This window comes from Malaclemys terrapin, chromosome 5 (genome assembly GCF_027887155.1).
Source record: "Malaclemys terrapin pileata isolate rMalTer1 chromosome 5, rMalTer1.hap1, whole genome shotgun sequence".
Taxonomy (NCBI): Eukaryota; Metazoa; Chordata; order Testudines; family Emydidae; genus Malaclemys; species Malaclemys terrapin.
In genome coordinates this window covers 69,801,531-69,822,385 of record NC_071509.1, presented here as the reverse complement: position 1 = coordinate 69,822,385, position 20,855 = coordinate 69,801,531, and positions in this window count along the sequence as shown.

Below are 20,855 nucleotides of genomic sequence, written 5' to 3'. Positions count from 1 at the left end.
GTGCAACTTTGTATGTAAAGCAGGCCTATTTCTCTGTATGTACATTTATGTTGATGATGCTGTAACACTGGTGTCTACTTTTTTTATCTCCCTCTCACCAGTTTTTCACTCCTGTTTCTTCATTGTTCATATAGTAAGTTGTCTATATCTCTTTCCAGCTACTCAGCATACTCCAGAAGTTTAAACAAGCATCCATTTTTATTACCTTTATCTGTACTCTCATAGTCTCACTGAATCAGTCCTTGCACTGAGTAGCACCAATGTTAGCAGATATTTTATATTTCCACAGTCGTAGCCTGAGCAAGGAAAGAGACAAAGCCAACAAGAAACAGCAGTGGGAGTGTCTAAGGAAAGTTAATGATCTAATTCTTATCTCCAGTCACAGATCCTGCTCTGTGCTCATTAGTGATGTGTAGAGCACAAATTAGTGGGAAAACAGGTTAAGCCCAGAATATGTCAGATGCTTATCTAAAGTTAATCTGAACAGTCTAAACCTTTTGGGCTTTAAAAACACTCAATCTGGTTATTTTTTTTAGGTGCAGTTTTGTGCTCGTAATTAAATACAGGCAAAAAATGCACATATTTAGACTATGTCTACACTTGGAGCTGGGGAAGTGATTCCCATCTTCAGGAGACCTATCCATGCTAGTTTTCATTGAGCTAGCATACTAAAAATAAATGCATAAGGCCGTGCAAGCCGAAGGATGAGCTAGCTGCCCTGTAATACATGCCTAGGGTCTCTAAGAGATCTGTACTGTGGGTGAGTGCCTCAGCTACACTTTATTTTTAGCATGCTAGCTCAATGAGGTCTAGTCTGGGTATGTCTCACCAGCTCCAAGTGTACACATACCTTTTGCAAAACAACACAAGAAAAAACAGAGACCATTTTTCAAATAACAGGTGCTTTTAGCTCTTCTCTTCACTAGTTCTTCCCTTAAACAAACAAAAAATCCCAACACTCTCCAATGGTACCTCTAATCATCTGATGTCCACTTACTTTCCCACCAGCATATGCTACTCCTGCCGTCTTGGATACCTCTCTGTGTTCTCCCCAACCATTAGGAAATCTCTCCCCTTTCCTGCCAAGCCACCCATTCACATCCTTTCTTTAAATCTCTCCTTAATTTCCTTTTCTCTTATAAGTGATACTCTCTATACATTGTTTTGCAATATTCTGCTATCCTTTACAAAAGTGGATCATATTAATTACTTTTGGAATGTTTATCAGCTACAACTAGGATGAAGTATTTGTAAAAATATCATTTATGGAACACACTTTGCTCTTTTTTCTGTTTTGTGTATTATCCATGATCAGTCTTTGATTTGTACTAATTTGTTCATCATTCACCATATTTTAACAATCACTTTATATATGTGTATTTCAACCCATGGCTTATTTGTACACTATTCACTTTCACTATCTACTATTCATTACATCTAGTGTGTGAGTGGTGATGGGGTATTTCTTCTTTGTTTGAATAATACACTTTTATAATCAGGAGTGGAATCAGAGATTCCAAGATGGCTGCATGAATCCTTATGGTGTGAACCATTTCATTAATATATTTGAACAGATAAAGTGAGATTTTAATTTTCTATGAACATTCTTGTGAACCAAAATAATCACTTGTTTAGAATGTTCATGAAAAGAATTAAAGGGGTCGCAAATACAGCTGAAGTGAATTAATGGGTTTTATTCAAATGCATATTCTTGGGTTCCCTTTTGCAGTATTGATCCTGCTTTGGTGTCTACTGTTATAGTCCTTTATTGCTCAAGTAAAGGCAGATTTTTTTAATCCAATCAGGATTCAGCATTTCATTCAACAGATTTAGAATGATGTTGTATATAATTGCACTGTGTCAGGAATCCTTGCTGATATGAAAAGAGTTATCTTAAGGTATTAAAAGTATTAGATATGGTAGTTTGATATTCTTGTGAGTAAAACATTGTGCTGCTGCCAAACATGGGCATGATGGTTTCAAGCCGGCTTCTGTATCTCTTTAAATATATCTTCAATCCTGTTTTGGTAAGAATATCTGTACTAAATATCAGTCAGTGTTCATTGGTAGCTATTTTCTAGCTTATTAAAAATTTAATAAAACTTTTTGGAGTTCAAAGCTATATGCAAGACAAATTTTTCATAGATTTGGCAAATATAGTGGCGATATAAATCAGAGATGGGCTTGAGTCACAAAATTCTGAGCTATCCTTTACAAAAGTGAATCTGGACTTAAGGTCTGGATTTCAAAACTCCCCTAAGTTTGCAGTGTGTCTGATTGAGGCTTCTGGTTTGGCCCACATAGAGATGGAAACAGGCTGTGAAATTCTTGTGCAGTTTTGAGTCAAGATTTTGACACCTTGTCCTAAATTTCTAGGGTGTTTGATTTTGGTGTTCTGGCTCAGGTCATTCTATGGTATATAATGGCATTTTGTTCATGCATAGCAGAATTATCTACTGTTGAAAATTGAAATTTCCTTTCTTTCACTTGTATGCCTCAGCAAAATGTTGACAATATGCCAGAAAAATAACTGACCATGAGTATTCTAATCTAAAGCCATGCTCATACCACTGTCAGAGCAGCAGCAGCAAACAGGGCAGCGAATGAGAGCTACTGGAGCAGGTGAAGTGGAGGAGTTGGGAGAAAGCAGCCAGGCCAGGCTCCCCATGCTGATCCTGGAACGAGCATATGGCCCCAGTGGCCCTTTCCCTTCACTCTGGGAAAACCACATAGGGCATGAGTTCCCCAAAACCTCAGAGTGGAGAGAGAGAGTTGAGCCAGATAAACACCAGACCTCAGCAGCCCACCTCTCAGACTATAACAGCTTTTTCCAGCAGTTAGTCTTACAGTTCAAGCATTAGGGTTTGTATTGCAGCAGTGCTGTAACGAGGGTGAAGCGAGTGAGGCACTTGCCTCGGCCGCAGAAGGTGAGGGGCAGAGAAAGTATGGTTTCTCATGCAGCCTTAATTCTGTCCTCTTGTGCATATGTATTACAGTTTTTAATTACATGATCACATACTTTTTCCCCTCGCAGGATCCCTGACTTGTTCAGTGCACAAAATAAACATAGAACATGGCAGAATTAAGGTTGTAGGATCAACTAAATGTGGCATTTCTTAACCTTTGAGTGTTTGACTTTGCAATCTAAGTATATTTATGTAACACAGTTTTTTACGTAATATCAAACACATTATAAATGTGTTGGGATTTAATTTGAAAAGTACGGTAAAAAATGTACTATATCTGAACTACTGAAAATTTCGCATTTGAGAAAAAGAAGTGAGATCAAAAGTCACTGATCTTAAATATTAAACAAATGTTTAATCATATCATACATCAAACTAATGTAACAACCCTACAGTACTAGCTAATTTTGTAAAATATCATCTTATAAAAGGCCACCATGAATATTTTTACATCCATGGTGAAATTTTAATTAAAACAAAAGTTCCATTTCTACTGAACAATGTGTTAAATAATTATCCATCACTGTAATTATGGAGATAACCAAGGAAAGTATAATTTTGTGAAAAAGGAAATAAGTTGCATCTCCTATTCATAATGGGAAATTGCAGCAAAAATATTTTTCAATGGACAATAAAACTTATCTTTTGATTCAGCGGTTTCATTCTTAATTGAAATAGATATATGTTGCGTATCATAAACAGCTGATTTAATGCTAGTCTATTTGAGGGGTTTCTATTGCCACCTAGTGGCTGCCCTAGTTTTTTGTATATTACACTTTCTGAAGAGTTGACATCCTGTTCTGAATCAGGTTAGTTTAATGGCATGTGAAGGGGTGATCTTATATGTGAGCGAATGATTAATACTTGTTCTTAGGGTCATCTTCATTGTGATCAGATGTATTAAATAAATATAGATGATGAGAATTTTTTTAACCTCATGCAGAGTTTCAAATGCATCAGTAGTCTGTGACAGGAACTGAATTTCATATCTCTAAGGTGCCACAAGTACTCCTGTTCTTCTTTTTGAATTTCATATGAATCAAAAGATAGACACAGGAGCCTGTAATGATGATTACATGTACTTGTGTCATGCATACAGTGTTTCAACTTAGATACTATGGGCTTGATTATATTCTCAGTTGCTTGAGTTTTAAACTTGTGTAACTCCATTGGCTTCAATGGAATTGCTCCAGATTTACATTGACAGCAGAATCTGGCCCTAATATTACTATAAATTTAGAAAAAAAAAGAACTAAGTTTCTGTTGTTCACAGCTAGGAACACCGGTAGTTTACCTTTCACAGGATACTTTATGGCACTCATCTTGCTTTTGTAGCTTTCTCTTGATAGTGGCATATATAAAATAACTAATGCTTTTCTGATGCTTTCTATCTGGAATTCAAAGACAATTGAGCATGATGATGTCAGATACTTAGTATGATTCTGCTCTTATTTATTGGTGTAAGCAAGAACGGAATCAGACTCTCAAACTTGAATGAAGCCCGCACATTTTTCCTTGTTCCCAGTTTCACATGAAAAAATATAATTATGTAATGTAGATTATACTGCATGACACCGGCATCTAGGAGCACCTTATGCTGGAGTTTTATTAGCCTACAGAAAGATTTCTCAAATATCGCTCCTTTTTTTCTGTATTTTAAAAACAAGTATTGTTATATGTGCAGTTGTCATTTTGGTACTTAGACTAGCTTAAGTAAAATCAGATTCTTGTTTTAAAACTTTGTTTTAAATATAAGTAAAAAAAATTTAAGCACAAACTTTTTTAGGGTTGAGTGAAACAGCGGTGGTGTATTCTGAGTGATAACCACTCTTTCTTTTAAAATAACCACACAGTTTTGGCAATTATTCAACTGTAGAAGACTTATCTGCTTGTAAAGTTTTCCCTCATGTACATGGTCACTCAGTTTAAATAATTTTTTTTAAAGTGTGGAACAAATGACAGAATGGAAAAAAAGGTGAAAGCACTGGTATATATTTACTGTGTGTGTATAAAGTTAACTGTCTGCCCTCTGGTAAATGATTTCTCTCTCTTAGATTTGGTACATTTAAATCAGAAAATCATGTGATTTTGAACAAATTTTGACTTTCTACATCAGGGAGGTTTTTTTATATATTAAGCAAAATGGGCGAAGGATGGTTTTGAGGTTCAGGGCATGCCTCTGTTGCCCTACAGTTCAGACTATGGGGGTGTGAATACTAGTGCCTACAGGTGCCAACTAAAAGGTTCCTCCTTTGCTTTAATGTAGTCTTGTTTGAAGAAGACTTTATTAATGGGAACTAAGAACTTTTTAACTCACACCTACATCATCCACACAGGGGAGTTAACACCCCCATAGTCCAAACTGTGGGGAAGTAGAGATGTGCCATTAGACCCTGGCCTGGCACCCAGAGGTCTGAGCCTTTTCTGCTCTGCCACGGACTTCCTGAGTGATCTTGGGCAATTCACTGAGGGTACATCTATACTTTGAGCCGGAAGTGTAAATTCCAGCTCCAGGAGACATATCCCAATAGCTCTGATCAAGCGTGTGTGCTAAAATAGAAGTATAGCCATGGAAGCACAAGTGATGGGAGGCCCTAGCTGCCTGAGTATGTAACTAGCATCTTAAACGGAATCATAGTAGGGCACCTAGCCCCTCCTGCTGGTCGTGCCACCACAGCTAATTTCTATTTAGCTTGATCAGAGCTAGTGTGGCTATATCTCTTGGAACTGGAATTTACACCTCCAGCTCAAAGTGTAGGCATACCCTCAGTGAATTGCCCAAGGTCACTCAGGAAGTCTGTGGCAGAGCTAGTCTCCTCACGCTGGAATTTACATCTCCAGCTCAAAGTGTTGATGTACCCTTAATCTCACTGTGCCTCAGTTTTCCATCTGTAAAACTCAGACAATAATACCTCCTTTGCTTGTCTTATCTGTTTCTGGTAGACCTTCAGTGGAACTCTGCCCTCTGTGCCTTTGAAAATCTTCCCCTTGGAACATAAGCTCTGTAGGCCTGAGACAGTCTCTTTATACGTGTATGTACAGCACTTAGGACAATGGCACCCAAACTGGGTTGAGGACTTTAGGTGTTGCCATATTTCAAATAATAGTAATAATAAAGCTGCAAATCAATGGATATGAATGGCAATTCTTCAAAATGTATGCTACTTATCCATACTGAAGTTTTTATTAGAGATACTTGTAATGACCACATCCTCCAAAACTCTGAAAAATGGATCTTTTTGCTGTGGAATTCTCTTCCCTCTGCTAAGTACATCAGGGGCATCTTTCAAAGCTAAGCTCAAAGGACAACATTTTCAAGATTGGGTACCTGAATTTAGGCACCTGAATGCCTATTAGAGAAACTAAACCTGTGTGACCTGAATTTCAGAGTTGCTAAGCACTCTGATTCCTGATTAAAGCAATGGGAACAGCAAGTGCTCGGTACCTCTGTGTGATGAGATGTCCACCCCACACAAGATTGGAAGGGGTTAACGTGGCCAGGTAGGCCAATTAACTTCCCAGGCTGCCCCTGGAGGAGCAGCCAGGGAGCAGAGAATTGATTCAACATGAGGCACAGCTGGACAGGAACAGGAGGAGCCTGTATAAAGCCCAGGCACGGGGGCCCCAGGGGAGTAGTCAGCAGTCACTCCCTGAGAGGAGGGAGCTTAGGCTGGCAAACCTGGGGAGAGCCAGAAGGTAGAGCTGCAAAGTAGGAAGGAGTCCAGGGAAGAACAACATGCTCTGGAAGAGAGCAGGGTGCTGTTGGTAGATATAGGGTCCCAGGACTGGAACCTGGAGTAGAAGGTGGGCCCTGATTCTCCTACAAGCCACTGGAGGAGTGGCAGTCAGAGCAGTAAAGGGAAGACTGCCATTTTGTATAGTGGGACTTTGAAACCCCCAAAAGAGGAAACATCCACACTGACCTGACTGGAGGCCAAGTCACGAAGAGGGAACATGTTGAGTTGCAGAGTGTCACAGGATGATGGGAGAGATACTGCCAGAGGAGGGTGCAACACCTGGCCAGAACTAATTCCCAGAGAAACCAGGAGGAGGTGCCACTAGCAGTAAGTGAACCCCATCGCATTCTGGTTTTCACAGTCATTTATTTAAATACCTAATTTTAGGCAGCCAAGTTTGAAATTGTTGTCCAAAACTCTTGTTTCATTTGAAGCCTTTTAAAATGTTATTGATGTGAATTGTGTGCTTTTGTATTATTTGTTGAAGGTTATTGTTGAGGAGGTATTGAGTATGTTTCTGTTATTCATTTGGTTATGGTAGAAGTGCTTTTGTAAAGAGGTGGGCCTTTCAGCGTGCCCCATAGACTGCTGGACATTGGAATGGCCTGACTTCCTCTGGAACCTTATTCAACAGCTGAACCCACTCAGCCAAAAACAAACAGTCTCCAGCTCCAACATTCTTCATCTTGGGCCTTGTTAGCTACGTTGTCCCAGAGAAGTATCTATCCTTTGATGTAAGACTGAGATCGAAAACCATTTTGTCCAAGAGAAGAAATTACTTGCATTTTGGAGGGTTATTAGTAAATAATCCCAGTCTCAAAAAAAGAATGAATATCTTATTGTTTTTCTGCTGGCACTTTATTTTGGAATCCCATTTGGGAGCAGCAGGTTGCACTGCACAAAGTGCTCCATAACATTGTCATATGCACCTCAAATTGTGCTGCTTTGTTTATTTCCAGACCTCTGGAGAAGAGAAAAAAACTCTACAAATGTTAAGAAATGTACTTGGAGTTCAACTTGAAATATGAAGAAAACAATCTCAAACACATGCTTCCATTTTTAGCATCGGAGTTCATGAGATCCACATGTCTCATCTTCTTTTCTTACAAATCCCAGATGAAACAAATCTATGATGATAGCCTGGAGGAAAAAATGTCTGTTCATCAATTTCCCCCTCTGAAGAGATAACCACTGCCTCTACCATCATGTTATCTTTATCCCAAGGCAGCAAATTTATCATAATTTATTCTAGTATATTCTAACTTGACCATGTTGATTACCATTGTGTAAACAATGTCTGGCATTTGCTTCAACCAAAGAGTTGGAGTAAGGCGCTGATTTGGAGTAGAGATCTGCTGAAGAGCTTCCATTTAGTGAAGTGGATGTAACATCAGTACAAACACCAGGGATAACTCGCAAAGGATGCAGTGTTTGGTGTGGGGGTTTTTAAACGGATTCTTCCCCCATGTAATGCTAATGGGCCACTTACTGCAATGTGGCTGTTTGAAGAGGCCAGTCCAAATGACACAAGGTTAAAGAACATTAGGGAGCAGTTTTTGTATGTACAGCAGCATGGATTTTCTCATTGAAAGGCTGCACTTAAGACTTTTCTAGGGGTCAGTACTAAGGGTTTCTTTAAAAAAGATCTGTTTGCAACAACGGTATACAAGGATAACTAATGTGAAAGTATTCTCATAACTTTAGAGTAAGAGCAATCCAAATCCGAGGGAGAAAAGTTGAAATAAACAGCACTAACTGAAGACAGATTTCTATGTATTGGAAAGAATTGTCAGATAGTCTTTTGAGGTCTGGCTGAACCACACACTAACTGAAATGTGACTGAATCCCCAGATAAAAGATTAGATAAAGCAAATCATATATATACGTATCTATATTTATTCACTCACTAATGCCACATCTTTCCAGTGTCTTCAACCATGACTCCTACTCTCATGCCAATTTGCTAAATTAAGTAAATTCTAAATTAATTAAATAACAAAAGTGACTAACATGTTGTGTTCTTTAAGCATCTTCAGTATTAGTCTCAATGTCCTCTTTCTTATCTAATGTTATATCTCATACATCATGTCCAGCCTAGATGTAAGCTCCTTGCTGCAGAGCCCGTGGGGGAAATCCTGGCCTCATTGAAGTCAGTTGGAATGTTCTCATTGACATGAATGGCGATAGGATTTCACCCCCATCATTAAACTTTCTGTAAAGCACTACACTCCCTACAATCCTTCATACACAATAAATAAGATGCCTTTTGTGAAGTGAGCACTTGTGTACAGAGAGTAAGATACTATTTGCATGCATAAATGAGAGCTTTTGTGCCAGCAAATGGTTGTGTGTGCACAAATGGTTGTGTGCACACACACAAATTTAGTGAATGCCATTTTGGAAGCTCCTTTGAAGACTTGGCTTTAAAGTTCCATGATTTAAATTGGATGTTTGTATTTTATCTGTGTTTTAATAGTATCAATGGCATCCAGACATGAGCCATGTTATTTTAAATGTGGCTGTAAATAATTTCAAATTGTTTTCCTCGAACTTGGCACTTTGTTTCGATTCCACTGTATTCGGCTCTTCTTCCTTTTTATTTTTTTGTTTGAGAATGTTTAAAAATAATATCAAAATACACGCCATTCTACATTATATAACTGAAAAGGAAAAAGACAAGGATATTTTCCCATGATGTCAGTCAGATACCTACATCAGTTCTATAAAATACCGTTCCTCATGTGGGAGCATTTACTGTGTTAAATGTAATTCCTGAATAATAGGCACAATCCTGCAAGGTGCTAAGCATTCTGTCCCCAGTCCACCATAACACTGAAACATGTGCTTAACTTGAATCAAAGTAGTAGTCCAACTGATTTCTCATAGTCAAGGACATAATTAAACAATTTGCAGGATCAGCGCTAGAGTGTCCAGTACTTTGCAGGATTGAGCCAAACATAGGAGCTATATTCCCCGTACTTTGATCAGTCTAATCTTCCTCTCTTTCTATCAGTATTTCTCTAGAGTGTACCTCGCAATATAGATAAGTCCCTTAGAGATAAAGGTTCGCAGATTCACCATTGACAAAGATCCTCGGAGAGAATTAATTTTTTATGTTCTAACATTCAGGCATAATTCATGTGTGTACACAAATACAGTAGCCAAGCCACTCTGTGGTAATCATTTCCCTTGCAATAACTTTGGGTTCAACTAAGACTCGGGCCCCATAGACCACAAACACAGAGCTGATTAAATCCTGTCTAATCCAGCAAAGCAGTAAATGCATGCTTAATTTTGAGCATGAGAATAGTCCTAATTCATGTGCACTTATGTGCTTTTCTGGATTGAAGCCTATTGCAGCATGATTGGAACATGCAGAAATCCAAATAAATCTGCTTCTCTGGGTGTCTGTATTTGTGGTTTACACAGGTTTATTTTGATTCAGGGAGTCCTTTATGCAGCCAAAATGATTTGAGATCTCACAGCATTTGTGATTTTCTCATAACATTTCTGTCATCCAGGAAATAAAATACTATGAGAAGACTAGAATTTTGGCCTTATAAATAATTCCTGGATCCATTAAAAAAGCCTATTATTCTCCCCCACACAAAATGGGGAAATGTGCAGGGTATGAAAATGAACAGAAAATCATGATCTCAATTCACCAGTGGGTGAGGGGGATACTTTCTGGCTGGGGGACTTTTTCACCCCACCATGGCATAGAGCTGAGCTCTCCAGCAGCTGGCTATGCACAATTGTGGAAAGGATATTGTGGGCAGACAAAGGCATTGGTGGAAGGTGTTTGTGCATTAATCAATCAAACTAAAATGATGTGGGTAGTGGAAAGAATGCTGAACTACATTGTCTGCTCCTCATAGCCAACAATAGTGACTTCCGAGGAGTCCATGCAGGTATTGCATTTGAGATTAAGGATTCCGTTCCTTAGTTCTGCATGCTTTCCCCTAATGCACAGACCTTTTACTTAGGTGTTTACTCGTTTTCAGTTTTTTTCTGACAAATAAACACAAAAGTCAACGTTACCTCTGATGTAAGAGTGCAACTTCACTGAATATAATGGAGTTGTACTCTTTATACTAGTGATGAAGTTGTCCCAGCTACTTGAAGCACAGATACAGACATTAGACTCTTGGCTTCCTTGTACAACATGCTCATTCTCTCTATTAGTGAAAGAAGCAAATGATTCTCTGTTAAAAAGTTAGTACCCAACACTCTGTAGTCATTGCAATACAGTACTTTGAATTCTACAAATTCTACATTGTTTTTTTTCCCCACTTCATCTGTCTAACTACAATTCACGAAAGCTTTAATTAGGGTTCACATACAGCCCACAATTTCTACAGTCCCTCTGGGAGTTCTCTTTTGTATGTTATCTAATAATTGGTTTGTCCATAACCACAATTCCCAGCTTCTTATAATACATGTTTTGCACACATTCTAAGAATTGATTTTGACTGAGAAATTTGAAATAGGCATTCCTAAATAATTTATCAATAAAACTTTTTTGAGACTTGCAGCTAAAACCATATTTGTCATATCTGATACCTTCTGGATAATCTCCTGTTTGTGTATTATATTTGGGATACCCAAGGTACAATACTCTGCCCTGATCTAAATTTTTCAGTCTTCTATGGGTCACCTAGTAAAGCCATAGTATTGTGAAGTATGATGTTCCTTTGTGCTATAATGCCATCATAAATGCTCTCTGTGATGTTTTATGTAATTATCCTATCCTAAACCATTATTCAGTGTACCAGTGTTGTGCTTCCATTCAAAAGGTGACTACATATTAGTGGTGGGTGAAATCATAGAAATATAAACGGGAGGGAACCTTGATACGTCATCTAGTCCAGCCCCCTGCACTGAGGCAGGACTAAGTATTATCTAGACCATCCCTGACAGGTGTTTGTCTAACCTGTTCTTAAAAACCTCCAGCAACAGAGATTCCACAGCCTCCCTAGGTCATTTGTTCCAGTGCTTAGCCACCCTTGCAGTTCGGAAGTTCTTCCTAATGTCTAACCTAAATCTTCCTTGTTGCCATTTAAGCCCATTACTTCTTGTCTTCTCCTCAGTGGATAAGGAGAACAATTTATCACCCTCCTCTTTATAACAACCTTTTACATACTTGAAGACTTATCATGCCCCCCTCAGTCTTCTCTTCTCCAGACTAAACAAACCAATTTTTTTCAATCTTTCCTTGTAGGTCATGCTTTCTAAACATTGAATCATTTTTGTTGCTGTCCTCTGAGCTTTCTCCGATTTGTCCACATTTTTCCCAAAGTGTGGTGCCCAGAACTGGACATAAGTACTCCAGTTGAGGCCCTATCAGTGCTGAGTAGAGTGGAAGAATTACTTCTCATGTCATGCTTACAACGCTTCTGTTAATAATACATACTAAAATGATGTTCCCCCTTTTTTTGCAGTAGGATTCCATTGTTGAGTAATATTTAGTTTGTGATCCACTATAACCTCCAAATTCTTTTCTGCAGTATTCCTTCCAAGATAATCATTTCCCATTCTGTATTAGTGCAGTTGATTGGTCCTTCCTAAATGTATTATTTTGAATTTATCCTAATTTCCTGGGTTGTTGTTGTTTCCTTTTTTATAGGTAGGTGCTACTTTTGCCTTTTTTCAGTCCATTGGGATCTCTCTCCTCTCCACGAGTTGTTAAAGATAATTGCTAATGGCTCAGATCTCTTCAGCCAGTTCCTTAAGTATTCTAGGATATATTTCATCAGGCCCTGCCAACTTGAAGACATCTAACTTGTCTAATCCCTGATTTACACATTTATGTTGGTATAATTACATCACTCAGGAGAGTGGAAATCCATACCCCTGAGCAATGCAGTTATACTGATCAAACTCCCCAGGTAGACAGTGGGCTTCTCCCGTCGACATAGCTACCACCTCTCAAAGAGGTGGAGTACCTACGCCGAAAGCAGAAGCTCTCTCTTTGGTGTAGATAGCATCTTCACTCAGCGCTACAGTGGCACAGCTGCACCAGTGCTACTGCAACACTGCAGCATTGTAAGTGAGACAAGCCCTAAGTAATTCTTAACTTGTTCTTTCCCTATTTTAGCCTCAGATTCTACCCCATTTACACCGATGTTCACTTCATTAGTTATCCAGTTCCTGCTAACCTTTTTGGTAAAAGCTGAAACAAAAAAAGGCATTAAACTTTTTAGCCATTGCTGTGTTTCCTGTTATTGTCTTTCCCTCCTCATTGTTTATTAGGCCTGCTCTGTCTTTGGTCTTCCTCTTGCTTCTAATGTATCTGTAAAATGTTTTCTTGTTACTCTTGATATCCTGAGCTAATTAAATCTCATTTTATGCCTACATACTTCTGTTAGGTTTTTTTATTCTACATCCTTTATAATTTGACCTAATTTCCACTTTTTTGTATAATTATTGTTTTAGTTTCTGGGCATTGAAGATCTCTTGGTTAAACCAGCGTGGTCTTTTACCAGACTTTCTACCTTCCCTACACATTGAAATAGTTTGCTCTTGTGCCCTTAATGTCTCTCTAAAAAACTGCTAACTCTCCTGAACTCTTTTTCCCCCCCTCAGCTTTGCTTCAGTTCTCCAAGTTTGCTAAAGTCTGACTTCTTGAAGTCCATTGTCTTTATTCTGCTGCTTTCCCTCATATTATTCGTTATCGTATTATTTGAATATCAATGTATAAAGCAGTTTGTTATCATTTGGGATGAAAAGTACTGTGGTAAAAAGATTCATATTTTAGCTGCCTATGTTCCTGGAAAATTTTCTTGTACATTATACCATAAACTAATGGAATTACAGGGAAATCTTAACATGAAGAGGTGTTCATGTCCATAATAAAGCAATATTGAAATATAGTCCAATTTTCTTATCTTATTTTTTTTAAATCACATTATCAATAGACTGCAACTGTTCATATGAAAAGCATACTGATTTCCATTGCCTAGCATTGTTGTTACAACATCAGCAGAAATGAATCATTGTTATAATTCTTTCAAAGAAGGACTGCAGCCCAGTAATAACCTCTGCACATTTTCTTATTAGTGTAACTTATTATTAATTATTTATTTCTGGTAGCATCCAAAAGGTGACACTTTTTTCAGACATAAAAGAGAATATGTCGTCTGCCATGACTGCTAACAATCTAAATGACAGGCTAACAGGCAGGAGGAAAAGGGTACAAATAATAGTTGCCAAGGGGGCAATTGGCCACCTATTTAAAATAGCGGCAATGTGACTAATTTGGTAGAATTCTTCTCCAGTCGCATAAAATCTGCCCTGCATAGCACAGAGGGAGGGTTAGTGTGGGGGAGTTGTGCTTTTGGCTGTGCTGATTCTGTGCCTGCTGGCCTCAGCACATAGCCTTGAGCAGAACTCTGGTCAGAACTGCTCAGCTAGAATCATTGCCATCAGCAACACTCTCTCCTTCTGCCCTCACCAGCCCCAAAAGAAGGAGCAGGCTAGAATCACTGTCAAGCCCTGGCCTAGAGGTGGGGAGGTAAATGAAGATTGTTGCCCCCCACACACACCCAAGTGAGTGGGTGAGAAACAAGCTCTGGAAGCCATTCTCTTGGGGCAGGACAGAGACATGGCCACATTCCTCTCCACGTGTGGGTGGAGAATCAGGATAGAGTTACATTTGTGTCCTCTTCCCACACAAACACCACCACAATATTGATTCACCTCCTGCCCCCACTCCACCAGCAGTGCATGCGCACACACCCCAGCATCCCCATACAGTCTGTCTTTCACACAGTCCAACAACTGAGTCTCTTGTCACACAAATCAGTACCCACCAAGACAAACATTCCCTCTCAGTCATACACACATGTACCCCAGCATTGAAACTATGCATGTTATAAGCAATTGTTCTCATGAAGTACACACAAGTGTCCAAGGATTCCTCTATTATTTATCTCCGTAGGCAAGGAGAGGAATGTGAGTATGTCTCTGCCTGCCCTAAAGGGCAGAACTTGGCACTCCCTACTCACACATTCTGAAATACTGTAACCCAAGTCTCCTCAATAATTCTCTTCATGGCCCCATAGATCTGTTGAACAGGAGGGGGTAACAGATGGAACCCAGAGACACCCCAAATGTTAGATGAATTATGCTTTAATACAGGGCTCTGGGCCATCTTAACCAGGAAGGAAAAGATCCACTCAAAAGCAGCCCTACCACCTGATGATCAGTGCTAAAGGCAGCTGGTAGATCTGATAATATCAGCATGGACACCTGATCATTATACATTTCTGGGAAGAAATCGTCAACCAAAGCAATAAATGTGATATCTAGACTTCATTCAGGCCTGTAATTAGGGACAAGGATATCTAAGACATCTAGGCACTGTGATACTTGTTTCATCACACCTTCTCTATAATCTTGGGAGGGGGAAGGAGGATTTGAAACCTGTTGATAGTCCCCTGCATATTGTCCTATGTATTTTTCAGCCGCACAAGAGACAAAGTACAGAAGAAATTTAAAATGCCAGGACTAGATTACAAGGTCAGAAAACTAAAGTTCCCATCAAACTGGTCTTAACACTAGAGTTTTAGAGGCAAACTGCCTTGCATTGCTAATATCTCTCACTGGAAGTGGTAGTTTTTTTTTTGTTGTTGTTGTTTTTAAACCTCGTTAATTAAGTTAAAGTAGCTGAAATTACCAGCTACTCTGAAATGGAAACCTGAGGCTGACATGCCTAGTGCAGGTAAGAATTATATTTCCCATCAGCAGAACTTCTCGGCCTTCTGGCTGAGAGAGGTGAAAACATTATCTACTATCTGTTCTTATCAGTTTAATATCTGTTTGGTTTTACCCATATATTGCCAGTTGTTTCCACCAAGATAAGTCTAAACAAAAAAATATTCTGCCATATTTTCATCATTTAATTTAAACAAGATATTATGATGTTTTTGCAGTTTTTCTGAGTGGGGGCATTTTAAAGAAACATTTTCTGCTTTAACACTGCAAAATGTGATGCTATAAAATAACTGAATCTCTTCCAATTGTATCTAGTGTGCCTTTATTTGGCCTAAAACCAAATTTTAATGTTGCTATTGGGACCATATTTTCAAAGTAGTAAACAAGTACAGTGGCTTTGTTGTAGTTTTTTTACTGTAAACCTTTAGCTGATTCTTTCCAGGAATTTCACAAGCATACTCTACATTTCTTCTTTTTTTATTGACTTTTTACAATCAAAATTGAGCAGAAAAAGGTCAGGACTGCAGCCCTATACAAATGGTTACACTTATTTTAGAAATTACACTGCTCTACAGCCAAAATGCTTCTGAAATAAATGTAGTCAAACTTTACTAATTCTGGGTCACTGAGAGTGAAAATGATGCTTAAAATTGTTGATTAGCTCTAGTTTTCAAGATATGCTATTGGATCAGTATATACGACCCTTGACTTGGGAATGGCGGAGGATAAGGGAGTTATAAAGGGAAGGGATCTCAATTTAAACCAGAAATGACTAAAATACATCTTTGACTGGATCTATGAATAAATCTATGACTGGGTTTGGACAGTACTTGCTTTTTAGGCAAAACAATGAATGATGCAATCTGAAGCTGGTATTACATCATCAATGATATGAATTGCATCATGTTATTCCTAGAAGTCATGGATGATGCAATCATAACGAAGCTTACATCACTCTGCTGAACAAATTGTCCTATATCAGCTCTAGAAATCATACAGTGTCGTGCTCTTATTTGTCAGTGTTTGATTTTGCAAAGGGACACATTTCTGTTTAGCCAAAGTGAGCAGAGATGCCTCGTACTTGTGTGAACAGTGCAGATAACTTCTGCTATGTTTGTGGTGAAGTGACTTTTGCATCACAAAAGCGCAGTATAACTACTATGGTTAAGAAAGCCTATCACCTTTATTTTGGCTGCAAAATTGGAGATCAGGACAAGAGGTGGGCCCCACACATATGCTGCAACACTTGTGTAACAAATCTTCGCCAGCGGTTGAACAGGAAAAGGAAATCTATGCCTTTTGCAGTGCCAATGATTTGGAGAGAGCCAACAGATCATACCAGCAATTGTTACTTCGGCATGGTGCCTCCAGTTGGGAAAGATGTGTCAAAGAAGAAAAAGTGGACTGTGCATTATCCAAACATTCCATCAGCTATACGCCCAGTACCCCACGGAGAAGGACTGCCGGTTCCTGATGCACCAGAATCATTCTCACTTGAGTCAGATGAGGAAGAGGATGAAACTTCTGGTCCTGAACCATCAATGTCACAGGACCCACATTTTCTCCCATCCTCCTCCTCTGAACCACACCTCATAACACGAGGTGAACTGAATGACCTTGCCAGGGATTTGGAACTACCCAAGAGTAAGGCAGAGCTGTTGGGCTCCAGATTACAGCAGTGGAATCTCCTGGCAGGTGATGTTAGGGTTTCCATGTTCCGTGACCGTCAAAAGGATCTTGTCCCATTCTTCTTCATGGAAGGTTATCTTGTAGCCTGCAACAACATCATTGGTGTGATGGCAGCCCTCAACATCGTTCACGATCCAGATGAGTGGAGACTGTTCATTGATTCATTGAAGACGAGTCTTAAAGCTGTTTTACTGCCTAATGGCAATGTTTTGCCATCAATTCCAGTTGGTCATGCAGTCCATATGAAGGAAACCTATGACAACATGAAACAACTTTTGAGGTGCATAAACTATGACCAACATCAGTGGCAGCTTTGTGGCGATTTGAAGGTTGTTGCTCTCTTGCTTGGTCTGCAGACTGGATACACAAAGTACTGCTGTTTTCTCTGCAAATGGGATAGTCATGCAAGAGATTCCCACTACATTGAGAAAGATTGGCAACTCCGACAGTCATTGGAGCCTGGGAGGAAAAGCATTCAGCATCCACCACTTGTTGAATCAAGGAAGATTTTGTTACCACCCTTACACATCAAGCTGGCTCTGATGAAGAACTTTGTCAAGGCCATTGACAAAACACAAGCAGCTTTCAAGTACCTCCGTGGAAAATTTCCAAGGTTAAGTGAAGCTAAGATAAAGGAAGGTGTCTTTGTTGGTCCTCAGATTCGTGAACTTCTTTGAGATGATGCATTTGACCATGCACTGCGTGGCAAGGAAAAGACGGCATGGAAAGCCTTCCAGTTAGTGGCAATAAATTTTCTCGGAAACAACAAGGCAGACAACTACAGGTTGTTGGTGGAAAACCTCATCAAGGCATACAAAAGCCTTGGTTGCAACATGTCACTAAAGATACATTTTTTTGCACTCTCATCTAGATTTTTTTCCACCAAACTGCGGAGCAGTGAACGACGAGCACGGCGAGCAATTTCACCAGGACATTGCAACAATGGAGAAACGCTATCAGGGCAAATGGAGCCCATCAATGCTTGCAGACTATTGCTGGACAGTGACAAGAGATGCTCCATTTAATGAATATGACAAGCCAAGAAGCGCCGAGTAGACACTGAATAGGACTAAACTATGTACATAATAGTTTTTTGCCTTTTGTTTCATAATAAATTTTATTTATATAACCCTTTTGCTGATTTTTAAAGTATTACATAAACAGGACAGGTGAAATATTATCATGTAAAGCAACCATAAACACATGAAAAGACCTAGGTTTACAATTTATGATTAAAACTCTACTATCTACACAATATACATAGACATAAAATGTAAAAACTTAAATATCTTAGAAACAGTAGCCAATCAGTTGTTTTAATTGTCATATTTGAATTCAGCACATCAAAATACATAATAAATAGCACATTTTATCTCTGAAGCAGATGACGTCTCAAAAATTGTAGACCAGTGTTATATATGTTTTTTCATCACTCAGTCAGCTTCTGTAATCAATGGTATTGACTGACAGATGTACTTGATTGTACCCTGTATTAACAGAAATATCACATTAGATAATATTCCTTGGGCAAGATCTTCAGTCAGAGTTGTCAATGGAGCTATGATAATTTACACTATCAGAATATCAGGCTCTTGATGTATAGTAAAATAGGAAGCAACTCAGGACTTGCTCTGTCTCATCTCCTGTACTGTTGGTCTTTTTCCTTTTTTCTTTTTCTTAACCATTTCAGGAAAAAAAAATCATCACTGGCACGTCACTGTAAAAGTTCTTAAATTGAACACACTGGGACATCTGCCTCTCTCATTCCCTATGCAATCCCATTGCAATCAATGGAAAAACAAGTGAAGTTTAAATAGATTTTTGTTTCATTCTGAGGCATTGGAAACTTTTCTTCCTTAAAGACCTTGTCCTATACTGGGGTACTCCTTGAATATTCCAGGACCAGGTCACTTGCTCATCCTTTCTGGTGAGTAAATTGGATACCCAGTGAAGCAGTAGGTATTCTTTATCCTCCACTGGAGGGTGCAGGGCTTGATCACCTCTGTCCAGCCTCTACCCTGGATAGATCTCAGCCTGCTGGAACTGGTGAGAGGGCTATCAAGGCCTCAGCAAAAGATAATGTGTGTTGTATACAGCATTTGGGAGTCCAGCTAATTTACAGGCATACCAAGGGTACCTGGTCTCGCTCAGTCACCTCCTGCTGGGCTTCAGAAAATATTTAATCTCCCACATACTTCCAGGGCTGATTGAGACAGGCTGCCACTGCAAGAGACCCCAGGTTGGAGTTAGTGGGCAAGAGTTAGCCCCCAGTGGTGTGTGATCATCTTTAGGGTTTACTGATCTGCTGGCTTTGCAGATGCTCCTGAAATTGCTTTTTGTAGGTATAGTGGTCCAGTGAATATTTATAAACAAATTGTATTCCCTGCTGGTCCTTCTCTTCTTCATCACCATGGTCTTCTACAGCATTAAAATAAGTCATTCCCTAATCAGTGTAAATGTGCGATTCATTTGCTAGTAGGTCCAGGAGAACATCTCCCTTTGCATAGGAAACCCCAAGAGTTTTCTCTGCTTGCAGTTTCCCTGAATAGTTTTTTAAAGGATAGGATCTGTCGTATTGTCCCAGTCCAACTCCCATTGAAGTCTATAGGAGTTTTTCTACTGACTTCAATGGGATTTGGATTGGGCTCTAACTGAACAATGAAAATTTTACCCCACCTCAATTTATGCTTAGTTTTCTAGCTATAAATGTTATGTCTTTCATCTTTATTCCTTATATCTTTTTTCATGATTTTTCTTGTTATTTTAAGGAAGTAGTAATATATACAGCATCTATAAACATAGATTTTACAGAATGTAATATATACTCCCTGAAGTCCAATGGATTTTTCTGCATGAAAGAAAGAATATTTTAACTATCAGACTCTTTGTTCAGGGTTCATCCAGAGTACATAGCCACTCATTACCTTGTGGCCTGGATTCAGTCAAAGGTATATTTAATACAGATTTTAAATTATTGTTTTAACAGTATGAGACTATAACAAACACTCCAGAAAAGAGATGTAGGTGTTACAAGTAATAACAAACACTTTGTTAATGGAATGTCAAGCTTGATATTCAAACTTGCAAAATATGGAAAATTCAAAGTTCTCACAGACACAGAAAATGGAGAGTACAAACCTATTAACTCATCTAAGCCATCTACTGGGCAATGCAAGGTTATTCCCTGTAGTACATTTTCTAGTGCTTATTCCCAAAGTTACGCAACTTTAACTCGACTCCCTTGCATATGCTAGGGCCTTTCATTACAAGATCACGTAACACAAGGTATATTAGCTTCTCTCTTGCAGTATGCCAGATTAGCTTCTGTCTTTGAATGATATCATCATTGGCATGCTCTTCATTAGCTGTTTTTACTATGACAGAAAGTACCATACGTTATATAACATATTCTGCCCTATACTGACTTTCATTTTCATCTTGCAAGTGTAAAGATACATATTTCCAGAAAACATTGCAAATGATGGTATCCCCAGAAAGACCAAGCAGGTTAGAGAGTCCTTTGACTATTCTGACATAATGAGGAATGTTTAAATACTGAGTTTCTGAAAGGAGGGATTTGTGAGTCTTTGAGAGAGGATACATAATTTCACATACTTTAGAAAAACTCTCACTGAAAAGTGCAAGCTTTAGTGATCATCCCTTTCATTTGGGAGCTCCAAATTCAGGGAGCAAAGACAGTAGTAACACATTGGCTTCTTGAGGACTGGTGGACTATTCCATTTGCTTG